Below are 23,136 nucleotides of genomic sequence, written 5' to 3'. Positions count from 1 at the left end.
TATCCCTGTACAATATAGACATTGGGTAAAAATTGAATACAAATCGAAAGTATTGTTAAACAGATACAAGATGGAGATTTCACTCGACTCTACGACTCAAGTAAAATCTTGGGGGCTACTGACATAGGTATGCCTACAGGGCATGTCGAATAAGTACCCCAGGTCCACAGGAAAGCAGGAAGCCCATGGACCCGAAGCTTTGGAGGCCCAGGAGGTTGGAGGTCCTCGGATTAGGAAGCTAGCTAGAGTTATTGTAGGAAACTTGTATCAATATAAGGAAAGGCCCAACGCGGCCCGGCAATTTGTAACTTGTACGATAAGGAAAAGCCTCGGCTTCGCCTATAAATGGGAAGTCGAGGGTGAAAGAAAGGACCGAATCATTGTAACCTAGCCACCGTAATATTGAGTTGAGCACCTTTGTTCGGCTGAACCTTCGAGATCAACTTGCCCTCTACTTCTTACGAAACCCTAAGTCTACAATACGTAGGCATTGACGAGTTAATCCCTTGTCAATGATGGCCATGATCGTCGTCTTCGCCATCGACGTTAACCGATGTCCCATTCTTCACAGCTTCATCGTAGGCCGCAAAGCTTGTCTGCCACTTTTGCGCGCCCTTCAGCTTGTCCCAGCAATGGACCATATTGAAGCCCTTCTTAGCCAGTGGCGGCACGCTTTGCGTCCGCCGGACCTGCGGCCTCCATTGTCGCTATGGTCGTGGCTATGGGGGGAGTCTGTGGCGGCGGCGGGTGCGAGGGTTCCCTCGGAATCCATGGTTGTGGCTGCGGCGGCGAGGACGTCCATCGCTTCTGGACTACTGGCGCCGGTCTACTTTGATTTTTCGCGCGGGGAATGGCCACTGGCGGGAATGTTATCGGCCTCCCTGCCACTGACGCGCCGGTCCGACGTAAGTTTTGGCGGACAATCGGCGTGACCGCGGAGACGCAAACCTGGCGCATATTTAGGCCAGGTTTGCGTCGCCGCGGACGGCCCGGTCACTTTGCGTCGCCTCGCTTGAGCAGGGCCCAGACGCATTTTCGGTCTCCGCGGACGCAAACGGTCGCTCAGCGTCCGTTTGCGTCGTCCCGTTGGAGATGCCCTAACAGACGCAACGAGGGTATAGGAATCGCCGAATTTGCGAAATCGTTAGAAAAAGGCCGATCTTCGCGAAGGGAAGACAACTCGCTCCGCACGCGACAAGTGGCGCGCTGTGGTGCCAGAAAATTCTTGGGAAGTGATCTCCCTGGTCGCCACGTGTCGCAAGGGGAAGCAAGGTAGGGATGAGAAAGGAGAGAGAAGACATGGGAGCTGGGTTGTGTCAGTTTTTCCCTTTTTTTTCCTAGATTCGTTTTTTCAAAATGAAATATCTTGAGAACCGTAAGTTTAAATTACGAACCGTTTTCACTTTTGAGACCCTCTCGTCGAGATTTTTAAAACTAGATCCCATGTTGATAGGTTTTAAGATACTTTTTTTGTACTTCCTATACTACTATGGTTATACTCGTGGTGTGTACCTAACTGATTAGTATTTCTGTTTTGAATGTATTTGCTGCATTTTTTCCTTTACTCGTGTGCGCGAGTGTACCTGTACTCGTTCGTGTACGCGACTGTACTTACTCGTGTGCGCGACTGTACGTGTACTCGTTCGTGTGCGCGACTGTACTTACTCGTGTGCGCGACTGTACCTGCTCGTGCGCAAGTGTAGTTAGATGTTCATTGAGTTGTACTTGTACTTTGATATAGTGCACGTGATATACGTCATCACGTTTACAAAATTGGATCTCAGAAAGTTGTGCTCCTGCTAGCTACCTCTCGTGGATGGACGAAACCTCGATGTACTCGTCCGCGCGGATGTATACTCGCTCGAGCGTAGTTGTGCGCGCGTCCCGCGCTGTACTTCTTGCATGCCCTCTCGCCCGCGTGGCTGGTTGTTGCGCGCTTGCGTCCTACATCTGCCACGTGTCAATCGCTCATTTAATGCGAGGAAGATGTTTCCCTTCTTAAAGTTGGGTCTTTTTCTAATGGGCAGTGCTAGGAATCGGAACCCGACGGATTGCTTCCCATTGGACCTGGCTGTGGCCGTAGGATCGAGTAGACCATGGCCGCACGATGTTGAAGCCGTCCCAATTATGAACCATCCCCGCGCGTGACTACCTCCACAAATCGTGGGCCAGATTTCATATTTTTGTGAAACAGATCTGGGGATCCGAAGTAATTGTGAATTCTAATTTGTTTCGTACTAAATGCTTCCTAAAATGATTCAGATTTTTAGGCAACTAATTATTCTAATAAACCGTGTTTTCGAGCAGATCAATCCGTTTCCTTATTTGGTTCCAAGCAAATTTTGTGTTCAATATTATTTGATGTTTCAAACTAAATATAAATATGCTTCAAAAATAATGGGAGCATGCTTCTAGTAATTCGTTTCCAACAAAATAAATGTAAAAAATAATTAACATTTGTATTTTCAATATGCATTTTTCTTGATGACTGAAGCATTCATCTTGATCGATGAAATCAACATTTTTCAACCTCCATTCATTTAAAATGGCGACATGTTTTTGGATCAAGAAAGCACTCATCTTGACAAATAGAAGCATCATTTTTGTGGCGCTAGTGACATATTGTTCGCATCATGGAATATTTTTTCTACAACCAATAGAAATATTTATTTATACATGCTAGTATTTTTGATCTATTAATACATCTTTTGATGCAACGAAAACAAATTTCAATCTGATGCAAATATTTTCTTCGCAAAAAATATGTGGAAGCACGACATGAAACACGAAGCAATATACACATTATTTGATTTAAACAAATAATCACAACTCTTGTAGTGACAGATTTAAACACTATTACAACAACACTTTTCTCACTTCTCCCTAACCAGTATTATTGACCGTTGTATGGGTTGATCCTGGATGATCTCCCATGCGCTGCAAGATCCTCCTCAATAAGGCATTTGTGTCCCAGCTGCGGCGTACTCGGCAGTATAGCAACATCACTGCCTATACAACCAGAATCAGGTTAGACAAAATTATGTTTATATAATAGAAGCATCACTTAGTAACACAAAGCACACCCTAGCACTAAGAAATGTTGAAGCACCAGTGAAGCAAACACACACAGTGGAAGCACAGACTCATAGTCGTTGAAGCAAAATTACTATACGACGAGAGCATCACACAATGGCACAAGTTGAAGAAAAAAATCAAGTATAAAAACTTGGCCGGCGTAAAGCAGCGATTTGATGCCATCATTGGAAGCACATACTCATAGCCGTTGAAGCAAAATTACTGTACAATGAGAGCACCACACAATGGCACAAGTTGAAGGAAAAAAATCAAGTAGAAAAACTTAAGCAGCGATTTGATGCCATCATAGCATATATAACTCGCACAAGCACTATAGAAATTACGATTTTTGCAAATGGGGATGCTTCCGGACAAATTCTGGGTACTGAAGCATGGATACAAACTTATGAAGCATGGCTGTCGTGCCAATCAATTGATCTAGACATGAGAAGCACATATTGCATATATATGAAGCACCGAATCTCTTTAGCAGTTAATTATTTATGAACCTAGTGGAAGCATATAAATTTATAAACTAAAAATACCATGACGCTGCAAAGATGTAGGTAATCAAAACTGTGAGTAAAACAAGTGAATATTGTGAGCCTAAATCATACGAACAAATAATCAGTGGATCAAGTGGTATGTTTGTAGCTAGGCTTGTAATTCAAACCATAGAAACTGAAATATAGAGCTACATGGGAACTTGATATTAGTTTTTTTTTTAAACCTGATATTAGTTGGTGGAGCTTGCTGGACCTTCTGCCATCGCTGACCAGATGTACATGCGTACCATGGGAGCTTCGGTGTATGGTATACAAATCGGCTATGAAGCATACATGCAAGTAGAAAAAAAGTTTGTAGCAACATGAACATGACTAATACTACCACGTAAACATCTACAACCTAGAAGATGCAAAATATATGACCGGATGTTAAATTTGGTTTCACAATCTCAAATAGCAGAGGACTAAAAGGATCGGGTGTTCAGAAAATTCTGAAACTAGGCAAACATGGGGACCTAGGTCTGTTCCTGTTACCTTCTCTCCCCGGATCGTGTAGTCGCTGAAGTGAGCAGTGGAAGCAGTCTATGGCCTGCAGATTTGGTCGCCGGATGGTAGCTTAGACGGCATGGTTAAGTCGTCTCTCGCACCACCTGCGCAAACCGCCCGTTTGTGATGCCCCAACGACATCTGCTCGCGGCGGAGCGCCGCGCGTGTTGCCGGCGCACGAGTGAGTGAGGTGCAGGGGGAGGTGACGATCTCGAGGGAAACAAGCGGCACGGCTGGAGCAATTGGTACGATGATTTCCCAGAGCAGAGCGATGAGGAGGCGAGTTGCTCGGCGGCGTGATTTGGGGTAGATCTTTTTTTGAACGAGATTTGGGGTAGATCTGGAAGGTGTTTATGACCAGAAGTTTCGGGATTTTTGGTTGGCGAACCTGCACGGTTAACGAAAAAAAAAATCAAGTGGAAACCCAGTCCGTTGGATCCCAACGAAATGGACGTCGTTGGAGAGGTCCGAGAATTCTCTTCCATCGGACTCCGATAGATAGTGTTTACCTTTTCTAATGGTACCCCGAATTTGCTATAGACACAAGGGAGGGGCTCTTCGCTAGTAGGCGGCCTGTCGTGGAAAGGCTTTGGATTCAGGCCCAGCCCAACTCTCGAGTTCATTCCAGGCCAGCCCGGATTTGCGGCCATTGCTGGGAAGATCGGAAGCATTACCGGCGCAGGCGATTCCAGTGACACGCCGCCGAAATGCCTCAACGGCCGGTGTGTGGCGGCAGCGCAGCGGCCCGGGATCTCGCCGCCGGTACTGGTACGTCCCGACGCCTCCCCATATTACACCTTGTCTGCATCTGCTTCCTCGGCAACGGCACCGCGCGGGTTAGTAGGAGCCGCCCTATCTCCCCGCTACTTCTAACTCTCTGGGCACGGTATGGCGCCGGTGTCTCTTAGATCCGCTCACCCCCGCCGATGCCGAGCTCCCCGTAGACGGGTCCTTCTCGAGGCGTTTTTGTAGCCGCCAACAGCGGGCAGGAAGAGGTTGTGGTCCGAAGGAAGGTGGACGACAGGACGAGGGCGTAGCGTATTTAACTATTTATGCAGAGTTTTTGGTGTGTAAGCTTGCAATGGATCGCATGGTCCTTCAATTCTTTAGTTTTCCTAGTAGTATATATGCCAACATCTACCAAGTTGGGGTCTCTGGAGGCAGGGTTTAGGCGCTCTCCAGGACAATTCCCCTATTACCACTCCAATTGGGCACTTGGCACTCAGAATGTGCTGCTAAGGAAGGTTCCTCTTCATCTTCATATTCCTCTTCCATTTCCCAACCCTACATTTTAGGAACCAGAATGAAACCGCATTCATGCTACTTTAATCCCGCATTAGGGGGACCAGCCTTGCCAAGGATTGATATGAGTTTAGTGACGTTAGTTTGGACTTTGGTTGGGTTACCATCTCCTTTCTAACTGAATTTTGCTGGTGTTCGAGACCGAGTCGGAGTTTAACTTTCGATTTGGTTTCCTCTGGAAAATTTGCAAAACAATTAAACCACTAAACTAAGTATGTCACGAAGGGAGAGACTGGCAAACTAAAAGCTGACATCTGTCAGAGTGGTACTATTACAAGTGGCATGCCGATATCAAAGTGACATATATCCATTCATGTGGCATGTAGAGTCAAAACATTGAAGGAAGTGAGGGAGAATTCATTACGGCTTCCCCTACAGTTTTCTTTCAAAGAAGAAAGTAATTCATCCATGTAACATGAAAGTTTTAACATAGTACAATACATCGTACTGGATAAATTTACATGGTGGATTTTTCTTTACCTGTTACATGCATCAGTTACAATATAACGATGAAAGGGAAAAAAAAAACATGGGAACAAACTACCGATACATGATTTAGAACTATTACAGATAAGTAATCCAAACAGACAGGGGGAATCTTTGTAAGCGTAGAGCTTCTCATAGCATCTGCTTTGGGGCTTCAAGTAAAGATTATACCTCAATTAGTAATTATGCTCCTCACATCCTAATGCTCCCAAGAAAGTTCCTGTCCTTGTTGTCCATATTACTTGTGAGAAAATCTAGAAAGTCGTTGAAACTGCTCTCTTTGTACTTTTTGGGATTTTGTTCATCCACTAGCTCTTTGGCACATGCGACCTTCTCATGCAGTGCAAAACCAAGGATGCTAGCTATAGAGATCCTTTCTTCTTCAGGATTCAGAAGAGCACGGTGCACAACAGTCTTTACTCGACCATTACTCAGAACTTCCATGTGGTCTCCTACGTGGACATTCAATGCATGTGGAAGTTGCTGTACCACTTTCCAGCTGTTGCTGTTGCGATCAACGACCTCCAGGCCCCGACAACTTGTGAGCAAGATGGTAAGGAATCCGTAATCAGAATGCGGTGCCAGCCCTATCGCCACATCACCTTCTGATTCTTTAGGGTAGCAATTCACTGACATTAGCTGCAATCCTTCTTCAAATTTCTCATGTTGGTAATCCTTGCCCAATCCCAGGCCTTCAAGTATTGCCTCCATGAGCTGCAAAGCCACCCTCCTTACTTCAACAGCAAAATTTCCCATGTGTTTCCTGTTTTCAGTAAACAAAAATGGAGTTATTCTGGCTCTTACAGAAACACACACACATTTAGTTCTGTAGTTTGAGAATGTAAGTAGATTTTGTAAGATGATCTTTTACCTGTAGATTGGTGGCTTTTCTGGCCAATATTGCATCCAATCACTGAGGGGATGGGCATAATGCTTTAGGAATGCCCTTGACATACTAATGCCATCCTTTGAGCTGGTGTCATATCTAACAGGCTGTCGAAGGTCGTCTGATGCAAACTCTTCCTTTATCTCACTTGGCAGTTTGAAGAAATCTAAAGCTGCTTCAAAAGCACCATCCATGACAGATTGATTGATCCCATGGTTTATAACCTGCAAAAATGGAGGAATCATCAGAGACTGGATACACATATAAGCTTTCTTTCTTTGCTTACCACCTGCTAGTTAGTGTCCAACAAGGGTTCTAGGAAAACACAGTAGCTTAAGTTATCCTATTATGTAGTTACTTAATCAGAAGAAGAAACATTCTGACGAATTCTTTTCTTTTCTCATATGTTTTAATCATTAATCCTTGAGAACCTTGACATCCCTTATGTGTGAAACACTGAAACTTGAAGCTTGAGCATTTTTATATGCACATAAGGCACATTTTATATCAATTGGTTTTTTTATTTCCATTAATGGAAGATCACCTTTGTCAGAAAACAAACCACAGCAATACTGTTCGCTTCCTTGTTGTGCCTACATGGACCCAGGAACTAGAGTTAAACCAGCCATTAATGAGTAAGCTTAGACTTTGTTACAGGTTTAGAACTTTGACCAACTGTTGACTAATAATGAAGAAACATATGCTTGTGCATATGGACTGTAGAAGCTTTCTGTTACATATTGTACATTAAATTAATGAAGACGGATTTACAGATAAAAAGAAATTTACATAAAGCGCAATGCTTTCTGGATATATGCACATAAAGAAAAAATATGAAGAATGCGACAAGTATAGGAATATCTACCATTTGTGAGTACTAAAGTGAGCTTCAACTAGTAGTTTTGTCATTCCCATGAATACTGGACTACTGAGTGGCGAAATGGGTTTGAACTTTTCGCTTCATTCTATTTGTCAGTTTCCCTGCAACCAAGCGACATAAAGGAACTGGTCGTCCTCCATTTGATCTAGTTTCAGACAGTCGCCATTGTCTCGTACAATTATGTGTGCGGTCTGTTATACTCTATATACACCTAATTATGCATAGCTCAAACTCCTCATTTGGGGGCCAAAAGTGGGAATGGAGCTCATCAAACCATGCTCCTGTAAGAATCTTCTGCGTATACTAACAAATATGTCTGCGGTATTTGAAAGGAGGTCCTCCTAGCCCTTTTTGGAACGTTTCTACAATGGCAAATCTAGTTTAATTTTCTCACATTTTCCATGTACAGGTCAGCTTCCTTGATCTACATTCTAGCACAGTGTGCACAAGTGGCAATGTTAACTATGTGAGTTTGGACAGTGGGAGAAATGACAAGGTAAAAGGAAAAAAACAAGAAATGTTCTCGGGGAGCATACCTGGAAGTACCCGAGATCATGGCATGCTTTGGCGATATCTTCTACCACACCGGATCGTGTTTCGGGTTCAAGAATAAGGTGACCCAGGTTGATCACCGGCATTGGCGGCGGGTGGAGGTCATCCGATGGCAGCTGTTCCGGAGGGATACTCTTTGAGTCATCAGACATGTTGACTGACCACCAGAGTCCAATCTTACTATGCAGAATCAGAACAGGGTGAAGTGTTGTCCTATGGGATAACATCTACTTATAGGCAGGTCCATTCCAGGTAACCCAGGAAACCACTGTCTGCATCCCTCTGCAGGCATACCAGTACGGTATACAGATTCTGATCCTCCTCACCTGGACAATGATCACTCCAAATGAGAGGTCAAGCCATCCATCACCATCCATGCATGCACTTGGCAATATATTTATTATTACTGGTCCAGGGGAAGCTCCTTCGCGGGTCCTACCTTGGGAATGTGCATGTCGCCTGTGTGCCGCCGCATAAGCAAATTGGAGTATCTTGACACTATATCTTAACACTACGCTCCAGGCTCAGCCGGTTTTTTCCATCCTACTCTTTTCCTCCTGTTATGCAATTGGTTTTTGTTTAGGGATTAGGCAACAATAATGGCAATACTGATAATATCTTATATGGACACAACTTGTTTTCTGCCAATGTTTTTGCTGCTGTCCAGGGTTGTGCTGATGGACGCTGGATTCCTGGTGCAAGTATGAGGGTCCGAAAAAGCTTGATTTTGGCAGTGTCCCGGATGGTGGCGTCGCTCTCGTCCACTGCACTCTTTCTTCCTGCTTACGCGTTGAAGTGCAACTGGGGATTTTTCGTGTGACTCAACTACAAGCATCGTATGGGAATAACAGCGGCAACTTGCTTCCGTTTGTGTTTCTGGTGCCTGTCCAGGAGGGGCTGATGGAGGGCACTAGAAGCTGCTGCCGGTCTGAATCTGAATGGAAGCTTTGGTTAGCTCATTGTTTGGTGCAGTGCCACCGAAAAAAAGCTATTTCTGGCGCTTCTCGTAGGCTGCCCTGTTACCAATTAGTGGCAATAAACTTTGTAGTAGCAGAGACCGTGGATGTGGATGAGCCTCGTCCGTGCTTACTATCTTGCAGCAGACGTGTCCACCATGGAACTTTCTGCCATGTTTTTCTTTTACTTGGTTATAAGGTGTTCAAGTTCCAGGGTTTGGATGCTTTGGCTGGTGGTTCGTGTGAAGCCACCTGTCTTGGGACTGAAACATATGGCATCTGTGATGCTTTGCATTTTCTAAGTTTAAATAGCACTCGTGCACTTTTTAGCACTCGGGTTAACTGTAAGTAAACGGAACAGCTTATCCAGTCTTCCCCTAGAACATTGTAGTACATCCTCTCCAGTTCACGTCAAATTCGGGAGGCCTAATAACCGCTGGCAGGTCGGCCCACGATCGAACACAAGAGTTTTGTTGAACTTGATACGGGCCGGGCCCAGGTCACCGCCCGAGCGCGGCCCACGCCGCAGAAAAAGGGTCGCTGCCCGCCGCCGTCCACGACCAACACGGCAGCAGAGGAGCAGAAGGAAAAAAAAACACGCGAGAAGAAAGGACAAAGAGGGTAAAAAGATGGCGGCGTCAGCCGACGCTGCGGCGGCGGCGGCGGCGCGGACGCTGCGGTGGGCGGGGCGCGCCGGCCACCTGGGCGGCGTCCCGCGCGCCGCGGTGATCGGCGCCATCGGCACCGTCGCCAAGGCGTACATGGCGCTGCTCAACACCACCACCGTCCACAACGCCGACGCCCTCCACCGCGTCGTCAAGTCGCGGCCCCCCGGCACGCCGCTCCTCACCGTCAGCAACCACATGTCCACGTATGTCTCCGCTCTCTCGCCCCGCCACCCCGCGTATTACTCTTACTGTTAATGGCTTCGAGCTAGATTTAGGCGGAGAGATCGGAGTTGCTGTTTGTGCGAGTATTCTGATCTGTCCTTGTGGCAGCACCCGGTTGCGAATCTGTGCAAATTGCGTGGGTCGGTAACCTGCAAATAGAGCCCTTCGCTGATGCCATTTACTTTTAGGATTGATGCTATTGCATTCAGTCGTGTCTGTTCATTGGGGTTTATTGGTCAACAGCATGAGTAGTGGATTTCTATGAACCATTATTAGAACTCAGATACTCTGCAGTTATAATTCAGAGTTTTCGACAAACCTCATCGGCCAGCAGGCGTCCACATGTTGGGTTTCAATTTAAGTGTTGAAATTTTAGTTAAATTTCACGAAGGCGCATATTGCTCTCTTTTTTACATGCCACATCGACTTAGTGTAGATTGAAATCGTGATTTTCTAGAAGCCGTGTATGCAATCGACAAGACAGATCTATCTTATATATGATGTGTTGTCTTAGCATTTGGTGTATTGTACACGTGCCATGGATAGGTGCCAGATGTTACGAACTAGTGCGGCATATATTGTTTTCTATATACGCTTCTTGTGTGTCCGGAGTTTTGGTAACCTCGAGGCTATCCTGTACTTGTACTTTTTGTACAGGATAGATGACCCGTTTATGTGGGGATTCAAGGGTTTCCTATTACAGATGCGAAGCTTGCAAGATGGGTGTTGACAGCTGAGGATATCTGCTTCAGAAATGCATTCATGTCTTACATGTTTAGAGTCGGTGAGGCTCCTTGTGCTTCTTTATTATTTATATTGCGTATTATGATACTCAGTATGGTACATTGTCACATATCATCATGTTGGCCTAGTTATCTCCCCGAAACATCACTTTCGCTTGTTCTAACTCATGCTGTGCAGCGTGCTCCGGCGTGGATTGTAGTCAATTTCAAGATAAGAAATGTTGCTATAGCAGTGCCATTTTATTGCATCCTTTAGTTAAGCATCTGGTAACCCCATTTAATAAATAGGCCTTTTCGCTCTCACTTATATGTTTTCATTTAAAATGCAAATACCGTCGTAGTTTGGAGTTGCTACTATGCTAACTCACATCATGTGTACAGAGCCGCTAACAACTGTCATAGATATTTTGTTTACCTAAGAGGTCCTAATTTATGACACTCACTATCAAGACTAGCTCTAGAAAGTTAACTAAAAAACATCAAACTTTTCCAAGCACTATGTATGTTGTTGCTTACTGTATATTTGTTCTGTATTTCACATTTTCCATATAGTATGCATTTACCATGAAATTGCATGTTTCTTTTTCAGTACTACTACATATATCAAATGAAATGATATGATGCTTGCCTTGCTTTGTGCTAGTATAACATAAACGATGATAAGCTAACATCTATGTCATCTGACCTCTAGTTCAATTGGTACTTTAGATGCTGAGTGCTTGTGTTTTTTCTTTATTCTTGCATTTTCAGGTTCTGTTGCAAGGCAGTGTCAACATAGATGTGTATCACATAATTTGATGATTTTGCTACTGAAAACTAATTGTATGCACAGGAAAATGTGTGCCGATCACAAGAGGGGCTGGAATTTATCAAGAGCATATGAATGAAGCCCTTGAAGTGCTTAGCACTGGCAGCTGGGTATGCACATATTCTTCATTTCAGTATCAGTTATTCTGTCATTAACAGATGGTGTGCTTATGTTTACAAATACTGGCCTTTATTTGATTGTAAATTTCCTCATGACACATTCAAACAGTTGCATTCATTCCCTGAAGGAAAAGTAGCCCAAGATCACCAGCCAATCAGACGACTGAAGTGGGGAACTGCCAGTCTTATTATCCGAGCTCCTGTAACCCCAATAGTTTTGCCTATTATTCACACTGGTTTTGAAAAGGTATAATGGAAATTTTTCTTATCTCTGAGATACCATCGTTTTTTTAGATTTGCACTGCATTGACAAAGAACATTTGAAATCAAAAGTTGCACACAGTACTGTTAATGAAAGATGATATATTGCTACAGTGGTGTGTGCCAATCTTTTTTTCTTATTCAATGAGTTGCCTGACTCCCAGCACTAGTTCATTAGCATTCTCTTTGGTAAAATGAAAGTCTTCTTCGGTGTTATTTCTCTTAGATTTGCACTGCATTGATGAGGAACATTTGAAGTTAAATGTTATACTATGATTTATTGCTACAGTGGTGCATGTCGATCTTTCTTTTCTTATTCAATGAATTGCATGACTCCCAGCACTAGTTCATCCACATTCTCTTTGATAAAATGGAAATCTTCTTCGGTGTTATTTCTCTTAGATTTCCACTCCATTGATGAGGACATTTGAAGTTAAATGTTATACATAGTACTCTTAATAAAATACTGTATGATTTATTGCTACAGTGGTGTATGTCGATTTTTCTTTTCTTATTCAATGAACTGCATGACTCCCAGCACTAGTTCATGCACATTCTCTTTGATAAAATAAAAATCTTCTCCGGTGTTATTTCTCTTAGATTTATACTGCATTGATGAGGACATTTGAAGTTAAATGTTATACATAGTACTCTTAATGAAATACTGTATGATTTTTGCTACAGTGGTGTATGTCGATATTTCTTTTCTTATTCAGTGAATTGCATGACTCCCAGCACTAGTTCATCCACATTCTCTTTGATAAAATGAAAATCTTCTTCGTTGTTGTTTCTCTTAGATTTGCACTGGATTGGTGAGGAACATTTGAAGTTAAATGTTATACATACTACTCTTAATGAAATGTGATTTATTGCAATAGTATTGTGTGTCAGGTTTTTACTTTTTCATGAACATCTCCCTTAATGACTCCCAGCTTATTCCCTTTGATAAAACTAAGATTTCTTTTGTGCTACTTTAACATCCACCTGCTGGACTGTAGGTCATGCCAGAGAAATCATTCTTTGGGCGCCGTCCACCATTGCCCCTCTGCGGCAAGGAGATACAAATTATTGTGGGAGAACCAGTAGAATTTGATCTGCCGAGCTTAAAGCAGGAAGCAGCAACGATACCCCAAGACACATCGTTTGAAAGGAAGGGCTGGCCGACCATCACACCTGAGGGGCTAGACGAGGCAGCGCAGAGATGGCTTTACCAGAAGATGTCGGACAAGATTCAGTCTGTGATGGAGGGGTTGAGGAAAACGCTTCTGAACCAGAAGCAACATTGATCATTTTGTTCTTCCACAATGGGCCAAGGACGGAGGGCCTCCATTTTTTTCTCCAGTACCTTGTTGTGTTGGTTCGGAATCAGATATAGCTAATAGCTCCACTAGCTAGTTTAAGATGATGCGAACACAATAGGTGCAAACAGGATGAGTAATGGTTGGACATTGCACCTTCCTAAATGTACGATAGAAGCAGTTAGGACAATTAGAGTTCAGACAACTTGACTGTCATTAATGGTCACTATATTTGCACCCAAATCATATTTATTTGAACCAGCAGCACTGATATTCTTGTCTTTTTGTTATGATGAGTTTTACATAACAATAAGTTGTACATGCCAGCCTATGTTGCCAATATGTTCAAAGAGATTAATATTACGGACGTGAATTTTTGGCTCTTGGGTGACCTGTTTTGATCATATTCTTCATTTCAGTATCAGTCATTCTGTCATTAACAGATGGTGTGCTTATGTTTGCAAATACTGGCCTTTATTTGATTGTAAATTTCGTCATGACATATTCAAACAGTTGCATTCATTCCCTCAAGCCCAAGATCACCAGCCAATCAGACGACTGAAGTGGGCAACTGCCAGTCTTATTGTGCGAGCACCTGTAACCCCAGTAGCTTTGCCTATTATTCACACTGGTTTTGAAAAGGTATATGGAAATCTCTGTATCTCTGAGATACCATCATTTTTTTTACAGATTTGCACTGCACTGACAAGGAACATTTGAAATGAAACGTTGCACACAGTACTCTTAATTAAAGATGATATATTGCTACAGTTTTGTGTGTGTCGATCTTTCTTTTCTTATTCAATGAGTTGCACCAGCACTATTTCATCCGCATTCTCTTTGGTAAAATGAAAATCTTCTTCGGTGTTATTTCTCTTAGATTTGCACTGCATTGATGAGGAACATTTGAAGTTAGATGTTATACATAGTACTCTTGATGAAATATGGTTTATTGCTACAATGGTGTATTTTGGTTTTTTTGCTTGTTCATGAACTACATGACCCCCAGCTCTAGTTCATCTGTATTCCGTTTGATAAACTAAGATTTGCACCGTCAAAAAAAAAACTAAGATTTCTTATCTCCCTGCTGGACTGTAGGTCATGCCAGAGAAATCATTCTTTGGGCACCGTCCACCATTGCCTCTCGATCTGCGGCAAGGAGATACAAATTATTGTGGGGGAACCAGTAGAATTTGATCTGCCGAGCTTAAAGCAGGTAGCAGCAACGATAAGCTAAGACATCGTTTGAAAGTAAGGGCTGGCCGCTAGACGAGGCAGCGCAGAGATGGCTTTACCAGAAGATCATGTCGGAGAGGATCCGGTCTGTGATGGAGGGGTTGAGGAAAGCGCTTTTGAACCAGAAGCAACATTGATCATTTTTTCTCTAGTACCTTGTTGGGTTGGTTTGGAATCGGATATAGCTCCACTAGCTAGTTTAAGATGATGCAGACACAATAGGGCAATCAGGATGAGTAATGGTTGAACATCGCACCTGCCTAAATGTACGATAGAAGCAGTTTAGAGAATTATAGTTCAGACAACCTGACTCTGATTGATGGTCACTACATTTGCTACCAAATCATATTTATCTGAACCACCAACACTCATATTCTTGTCTTTTGTTGTGATGAGTTTTACATAAAGATCATTTAACAATAAGTTGTACGTGCCAGCCTAGGTTACCAATACGTTATACTAACAATTAATCCTTCTTCACCTCCAGGCCTTAATATTAATTACCATCTACTAGTATTTTACTCACCTGCAACAACATATGATTTTGTTTCAGCATTCATGTGTAGAGTGGAAACCAACAGGCTCACATTACATAGGAATTGACGAACAATTAAAAATCCCACGATATCTTCAATTCACCTAGCTTCACGTAGAAAATAAAAAAATCATGTGTAGAGTGGAAACCAACATGCTCACATTACACAGGAATTGACGAACAATTAAAAATCCCACAATATCTTCAATTCACCTAGCTTCACGTATAAAATAAAATAAATCAACTCAAGCGAATTAAAAATCCCACAATATCTTCAATTCACCGAGCTTCACGCACCGGGCTGCCCTTTTTTTAACTCGAGCGATTTTATGTGTCACTTGGGCGCTGACTCCGTCGACGCTTTCAGTAGATATGACGGGTGAGAGCTCGGCAGCTGCAATGTCGCCGGTGATCGAAAGGGTTGAGGAGATGTATGTTGCCTCGGTCCGGCCGTCTCTGGCAAACACAATAGGGCAATCAGGATGAGCAATGGTTGGATGTTGCATCTTCAATTCACCTGGCTGGCTTGAGGTATAAAACTAAGTCAACTCAAACGAGTTTATGTGTCAATGGGGGTGCTGGTGTCCATGGACTGTTTGGGGTCTTGTAAGCGTGCCCCAGCTGGTAGTACCATGTCTTTGTTCGGCCGTCCTCCGTGGATAGCTCGAATGGGTATGAAGTTCCATAGGGTATGGACGGCGAGAGCTCCGCAACCGCGGCGTCGCCGGTGAAAGGATTGAGGAGGCGCACGTCGCGTCGGCCCGGCCCTTCCCGGCGCACTAGGAGGAGGCCCTCGACCGATCGAAGGACGGCATGGTCAGCGAGAAGAGGAAGCCGAAGGCGCACGGAGGCTCCGGTGAAGACGTTGACGGCGTTTCGCCGTCGTCGCCGGGGCCGAGCCCATGCCGCTCCCGCGAGATCCTCCATCGGCGCGGATGGAACCGCGGGTCGGCGATACCCTGGCCGCGCGGGCAGACGGTCCTCCACCGCTGCTGTGCGCACACGGCGCGGAAGCGGACGTAGTCCGCAGGTCTCCGGCCAGCAGCACCCGCCAGCCGATGAGCCGGACCATGTCCGCGTGCAGGGACGTCCATCGAGACCTGTCGTCGGCAGAGGGAGCCGGAGCGATGGCCTGATGGCGCGCACGCTTCGGCGAAAGCGACATCCTTCCGTGATGGCGGACGCAGGTCGAAACTTCTTTTTTTTCTACCCTAGGCCGAAATAAGAGGAATCTGTACTGTACCGGTCAGAGGTTGGAGTTGGCCTCGAATCGACTTATTATACGGGCCGGTAGTGGAGATGGAGTTGGGCCTTAGCTTTCCAAAGAACCTAACCTTCTCGATTTACACGACCTTTTTATGCACGCTTCGTTCTTTTATCTTTTTTTTTCTTGAAGAAGGGAGGGTAAGCTCCATCTCATATTTAAGGCGGTATACATTTCGGGAAAGGCGGTATACATTTTAATGGCATGAACTATTGCACAAAGAGCCTCCAAAATACAGGAGAAAACGCGATCGACTCCTCGGTCCTCTCAGATCGACGGCGAGCCTCCATCGTCGGCCACCTTGACACCGTCACGGATGTACCACTTGATGGTGAGAAGGCGTTGATACCTACGGGAAGCTCTATGACGAGGCGGTTCATCGGCAATGCCCACCATGAGGGGCTTGGGTTTTAGAGAAAGGCGACGACGGAAGTTCCGGAGCGAGGCGGTACACGACGTACCAGTGTTCACGTCCCGCGGTGGAGGATCGCTACGTCCCGCTAGCAATCCAAAGATATGAAAATATGTGTATGTGGGCCGCCATAGGCGGAGTTGTTGGATCTAGTCTAGTTCTAATCCGCGGGTTGCGGTGTCTAGGAGTGTCGCCTCTATGATTTGTGTTTCGAATATCCCCTCTAAGGGGTGCCCCCGCCCGGCTTTATATATCAGCCCAAGCTAGGGTTTACAAGAGTCCTAGTAAGATTCGTATTGGAGTCTTCTTTCCTTGTAGTCCAAGTTGAGGCGCGTGCAGGTCAAGCTTGTCGAGTCCTTGTGCTGGTCCAGCTTCATAGTTTGCACCGGGTATGGCAATGTCGAGTACCCGAAGGGTTATGCCCACATCGCAGCTCCCGAGTGTCCGGCCGAAGTGAAGCTTCGGGCAGGGGACTAAAGTTATCTTCGTCCGAATGTCTTGATCATCTGTTGAATCTTGTGCTTGATGTAGAGTCGGTTTCTTCTTTCGGGTGCGCTAAGCGCTCCCCATGTGCGAAGCCCCCGAGTCTATGGGCGGGTGCCGTTGACGCGGCAGGGATTGCAACGGCGCGTAAAGTAGCTTCCTTGTGACGGTAAAGTACTCGTCCGTCGGAACCCCAAGAGGAAGGTGTGATGCGTACAGCAGCAAGTTTTCCTCGCAAGAAACCAAGGTTTATCGAACCAGAGGGAGTCAAGGAACACGTGAAGGTTGTTGGTGAAGGAGTGTAGTGCGGCGCAACACCAGGGATTCCGGCGCCAACGTGGAACCCGCACAACACAATCAAAATACTTTGCCCCAACTTAACAAAGTGAGGTTGTCAATCTCACCGGCTTGTCAGTAAACAAAGAATTAAACGTATGGTGTGGAGAATGATGTTTGTTTGCAAAGAACAGCAGAGAACAATGATTGCGTAGGTTGTATTTCAGATGTAAAAGAATAGACCGGGTCCACAGCCACTAGTGGTGTCTCTCCAATAAGATAAATAGCATATTGGGTGAACAAATTACAGGTGGGCAATTGACAAATAGAGAGGGCATAACAATGCACATACATATCATGATGACTACTATGAGATTTACTTAGGGCATTACGATAAAGTACATAGACCGCTATCCAGCATGCATCTATGACTAAAAAGTCCACCTTCGGGTTAGCATCCGCACCCCTTCCAGTATTAAGTTGGAAACAACAGACAATTGCATTAAGTATGGTGCGTAATGTAATCAACACAAATATCCTTAGACAAAGCATCAATGTTTTATCCCTAGTGGCAACAGCACATCCACAACCTTAGAACTTTCTGTCACTATTCCAGATTCAATGGAGGCATGAACCCACTATCGAGCATAAATACTCCCTCTTGGAGTTACAAGTATCAACTTGGCCAGAGCCTCTACTAGCAACGGAGAGCATGCAAGATCATAAACAACACATATATGATAGATTGATAATCAACTTGACATAGTATTCCATATTCATCGGATCCCACCAAACACAACATGTAGCATTACAAATAGATGATCTTGATCATGATAGGCAGCTCACAAGATCTAAACATGATAGCACAAGAGGAGAAGACAACCATCTAGCTACTGCTATGGACCCATAGTCCAAGGATGAACTACTCACGCATCAATCCGGAGGCGGGCATGATGATGTAGAGTCCTCCTGATGATTCCCTCTCCGGCAGGTGCCGGAGGTGATCTCCTGAATCCCCCGAGATGGGATTGGCGGCGACGGCGTCTCTGGAACTTTTCTCGTATCGTGGCTCTCGGTACTAGGGTTTTCGCGACGAAGGTTTTAAGTAGGCGGAAGGGCAGAGTCGGAGGAGGCACGGGGGCCCCACCCCACAGGCCGGCGTGGGCCCCTCCTTGGCCGCGCCGCCCTGTGGTGTCGGCCCCTCGTGGCCCCACTTCGAATCCTCTTCGGTCTTCTGGAAGCTTCGTGGAAAAATAAGACCCTGGGCGTTGATTTCGTCCAATTCCGAGAATATTTCCTTTGTAGGATTTCTGAAACCAAAAACAGCAGAAAACAGGAACTGGCGCTTCGGCATCTTGTTAATAGGTTAGTACCGGAAAATGCATAAAAATGATATAAAGTGTATATAAAACATGTGAGTATTGTCATAAAACTAGCATGGAACATAAGAAATTATAGATACATTTGAGACGTATCAAGCATCCCCAAGCTTAGTTCCTACTCGCCCTCGAGTAGGTAAACGATAACAAGGATAATTTCTGAAGTGACATGCTACTATCATAATCTTGATCAATACTATTGTAAAGCATATGAGATGAATGAAGTGATTCGGAGCAATGGTAAAGATAATGACTAAACAACTGAATCATATAGCAAATATTTTTCATGAATAGTACTTTCAAGACAAGCATCAATAAGTCTTGCATAAGAGTTAACTCATAAAGCAATAAATTCTTAGTAGAAAGTTTTGAAGCAACACAAAGGAAGATATAAGTTTCAGCAGTTGCTTTCAACTTCAACATGTATATCTCATGGATAATTGTCAACACAAAGTAATATGATGAGTGCAAATAAGCAAGTATGTAAGAATCAATGCACACAGTTGACACAAGTGTTTGCTTCTAAGATGGAAAGAAGTAGGTAAACTGACTCAACATAAAGTAAAAGAAAGACCCTTCGCAGAGGGAAGCATGGATTACTATTTTTGTGCTAGAGCTTTTATTTTGAAAACATGGAAACAATTTTGTCAACGGTAGTAATAAATCATATGTGTTATGCATAAGACATCCTATAAGTTGCAAGCCTCATGCATCGAATACCAATAGTGCTCGCACCTTGTCCTAATTAGCTTGGATTTCCATGGATTCTCATTGCATTACATATGTTTCAACCAAGTGTCACAAAGGGGTACCTCTATGCCGCCTGTACAAAGGTCCAAGGAGATAGATCGCATTTGATTTCTCGTTTTTGATAGATCTCAACTTGAGGACATCCATACCGGACAACATAGAAAACAGATAATGGACTCCTCTTTTAATGCTTAAGCATTCAACAATGTAATATTCTCATAAGAGATTGAGGATTAATGTCCAAACTGAAACTTCCACCATGATACATGGCTTTGGTTAGCGGCCCAATGTTCTTCTCTAACAATATGCATACTCAAACCATACAACTCATGGCAAATCACCCTTACTTCAGACAAGACGAACATGCATAGCAACTCACATGATATTCAACCAAAATTGATGGCGTCCCCTAAACATGGTTACCGCTCAACAAGCAACTTATAAGAAATAAGATACATAAACGACATATTCTTTACCACAATAGTTTTTAAGCTACTTTCCCATGAGCTATATATTGCAAAGGCATAGAATGGAATTTTAAAGGTAGCACTCAAGCAATTTACTTTGGAATGGCAGAGAAATACCATGTAGTAGGTAGGTATGGTGGACACAAATGGCATAGTTTTTGGCTCAAGGATTTGGATGCACGAGAAGCATTCCCTCTCAGTACAAGGCTTTGGCTAGCAAGGTTGTTTGAAGCAAACACAAGTATGAACCGGTACAGACAAGAAAACTTACATAAGAACATATTGCAAGCATTATAAGACTCTACACTGCCTTCCTTGTTGTTCAAACACCTCAACCGTAAAATATCTAGACTTTAGAGAGACCAATCATGCAAACCAAATTTCAACAAGCTCTATGGTAGTTCTTCATTAATGGGTGCAAAGTACATGATGCAAGAGTTTAAACATGATCTATTTGAGCATAACAATTGCCAAGTATCAAATTATTCAAGACAATATACCAATTACCACATGAAGCATTTTCTGCTTCCAACCAAATAGCAATGAACGGCGCTTCAACCTTCGCCATGAACATTAAAAATAAAGCTAAGAACACCCGTGTTCATATGCAACAATGAGCGTGTCTCTCTCCCACACAAAGAATGCTAGGATCCGAATTTATTCAAACAAAAACAAAAATAAAAGCATACAGACGCTTCCAAGTAAAGCACATAAGATGTGACGGAATAAAAATATAGTTTCACTAGAGGTGACCCGATAAGTTGTTGATGGAGAAGGGGATGCCTTGGGCATCCCCAAGCTTAGATGCTTGAGTCTTCTTGAAATATACAGGGATGAACCACGGGGGCATCCCCAAGCTTAGACTTTTCACTCTTCTTGATCGTATTATATCATCCTCCTCTCTTGACCCTTGAAAACTTCCTCCACACCAAACTCAAAACAATCTCATTAGAGGGTTAGTGCATAATCAAAAATTCACATATTCAGAGGTGACATAATCATTCTTAACACTTCTGGACATTGCACAAAGCTACTGAAAGTTAATGGAACAAAGAAATCCATCCAACATAGCAAAAGAGGCAATGTGAAATAAAAGGCAGAATCTGTCAAAACAGATCAGTCCGTAAAGACGAATTTTTCCGAGGCACTTAACAGGCTCAGATGAAGAAGCTCAAATTGAATGAAAGTTGCGTACATATCTGAGGATCATTCACGTAAATTGGCAGATTTTTCTGAGTTACCTACAGAAGGGGCTACTTGATACGTCTCCAACGTATCTATAATTTCTGATGTTCCATGCTAGTTTTATGACAATACCTACATGTTTTGTTCACACTTTATATCGTTTTGATGCATTTTCCGGAACTAACCTATTGACAAGATGCCGAAGTGCCAGCTTCGTTTTCTGCTGTTTTTGGTTTCGTAAATCCTAGTAAGGAAATATTCTCGGAATTGGACGAAATCAACGCCCAGCATCTTATTTTTCACGGAAGCTTCCAGAACACCGGAGAGAGACCAGAGGGGAGCCAGGGGGGCCCACACACCAGGGCGGCGCGGCCAAGGCCCTGGGCGCGCCCCCTATGGTGTGGCCCCACCATGACCCCTCCGAGGCTGCCCTTCCGCCTACTTAAAGCCTCCGTCGCGAAAACCCTAAAGGAAAGCCACGATACGAGAAAAGTTCCAGAGCCGCCGCCATCGCGAAGCCAAGATTCGGGGGACAGAAGTCTCTGTTCCGGTACGCCGCCGGGATGGGGAAGTGCCCCCGGAAGGCATCTCCATCGACATCACCGCCATCTTCATCTACGCTGCTGACTCCTATGATGAGGAGGGAGTAGTTCTCCATCGAGGCTGAGGGCTCTACCGTAGCTATGTGGTTCATCTCTCTCTTTGTGATCTAGTTGAATATCATCTATGTGCTGCTCTAGTGATGTTATTAAAGTAGTCTATTCCTCCTCCATGATGTGATGTTGACAGTGTGTGCATCATGTAGTACTTGGTGTAGGTTATGATTGTGATCTCTTGTAGATTATGAAGTTAACTATTACTATGATAGTATTGATGCGATCTATTCCCCCTTTCATAGCCTGACGGTGACGGTGTGCATGCTATGTTAGTACTCGGTATAATTGCAATGGTCTATCATGCACTCTAAGGTTACTTAAATATGAATTCCGAATGTTGTGGAGCTTGTTTACTCCGGCTTGAGGGAGCTCTTGTAGCCCTACACAATGAATGGTGTTTGTTATCCAACAAGAGAGTGTAGAGTAGTTTCAGTTATGTGATCAATGTTGAGAGTGTCCACTAGTGAAAGTAGGATCCCTAGGCCTTATTTCCGAACATCGAATCTCCGTTTATTTACTATTCCACTGCATGTTTACTCGCTGCCATCTTTATTTCAGATTGCTATTACCACTCATATTCATCCATATTACTTGTATTTCACTATCTCTTCGCCGAACTAGTGCACCTATACATCTGACAAGTGTATTAGGTGTGTTGGGGACACAAGAGACTTCTTGTATCTTAATTGCAGTGGTTGCTTGAGAGGGATATCTTTGACCTCTACCTCCCCGAGTTCGATAAACCTTGGGTGATTCACTTAAGGGAAACTTGTCACTGTTCTACAAACCTCTGCTCTTGGAGGCCCAACACTGTTTACGTGAATAGAAGCGTGCGTAGACATCAAGCTATTTTCTGGCGCCGTTGCCGGGGAGGTAAGGTAAACGGCACTCACACTCCGGTCCCCGGCAACTAAGCTATTTTCTGGCGCCGTTGCTGGGGAGGTAAGGTAAAAGGTATTCACATCCTCCGACTACTAAGCTATTTCCTAGCACTGTTGCCGGTGTGTGAGTGCTCGAAGCTATTTCCTTTAGATCCTGCAATTGCATCTTTTTGTTTCTTGTTTACACTTGTTAGGCATAATGGAAAACAACTGTGAGCTTTTTAATCTATTTCCTGAGTTAAGACATGGATTGTTTGATGCGAAAATTTAAAAACCTATGGAACCTTATTTGCATGCTAGTAGC

The 23,136-nt window shown here is 44.0% G+C and overlaps 1 long non-coding RNA gene and 2 pseudogenes across 1 annotated transcript; 1 reads left to right on the top strand and 2 right to left on the bottom strand.

Annotated features, from left to right (window-relative positions):
* Positions 1-2,779: 2,779 nt before the first annotated feature.
* LOC127336709 (uncharacterized) lies at positions 2,780-4,511 on the bottom strand. Its single transcript, XR_007873489.2, has 2 exons — positions 4,116-4,511; positions 2,780-3,009 (listed from the first exon to the last, which is right to left on the bottom strand). It is a non-coding gene; the product is annotated as an uncharacterized lncRNA (long non-coding RNA).
* A 1,441-nt stretch (positions 4,512-5,952) lies between these two features.
* On the bottom strand, positions 5,953-8,480 carry LOC127336703 (flavanone 3-dioxygenase 3-like; annotated as a pseudogene).
* A 1,282-nt stretch (positions 8,481-9,762) lies between these two features.
* On the top strand, positions 9,763-13,692 carry LOC127336700 (N-acylphosphatidylethanolamine synthase-like; annotated as a pseudogene).
* Positions 13,693-23,136: the final 9,444 nt, after the last annotated feature.

The sequence above is a fragment of the Lolium perenne genome, chromosome 2 (assembly GCF_019359855.2).
Source record: "Lolium perenne isolate Kyuss_39 chromosome 2, Kyuss_2.0, whole genome shotgun sequence".
Classification (NCBI taxonomy): domain Eukaryota; kingdom Viridiplantae; phylum Streptophyta; class Magnoliopsida; order Poales; family Poaceae; genus Lolium; species Lolium perenne.
This window is presented reverse-complemented; position numbering and strand designations above follow the sequence as displayed.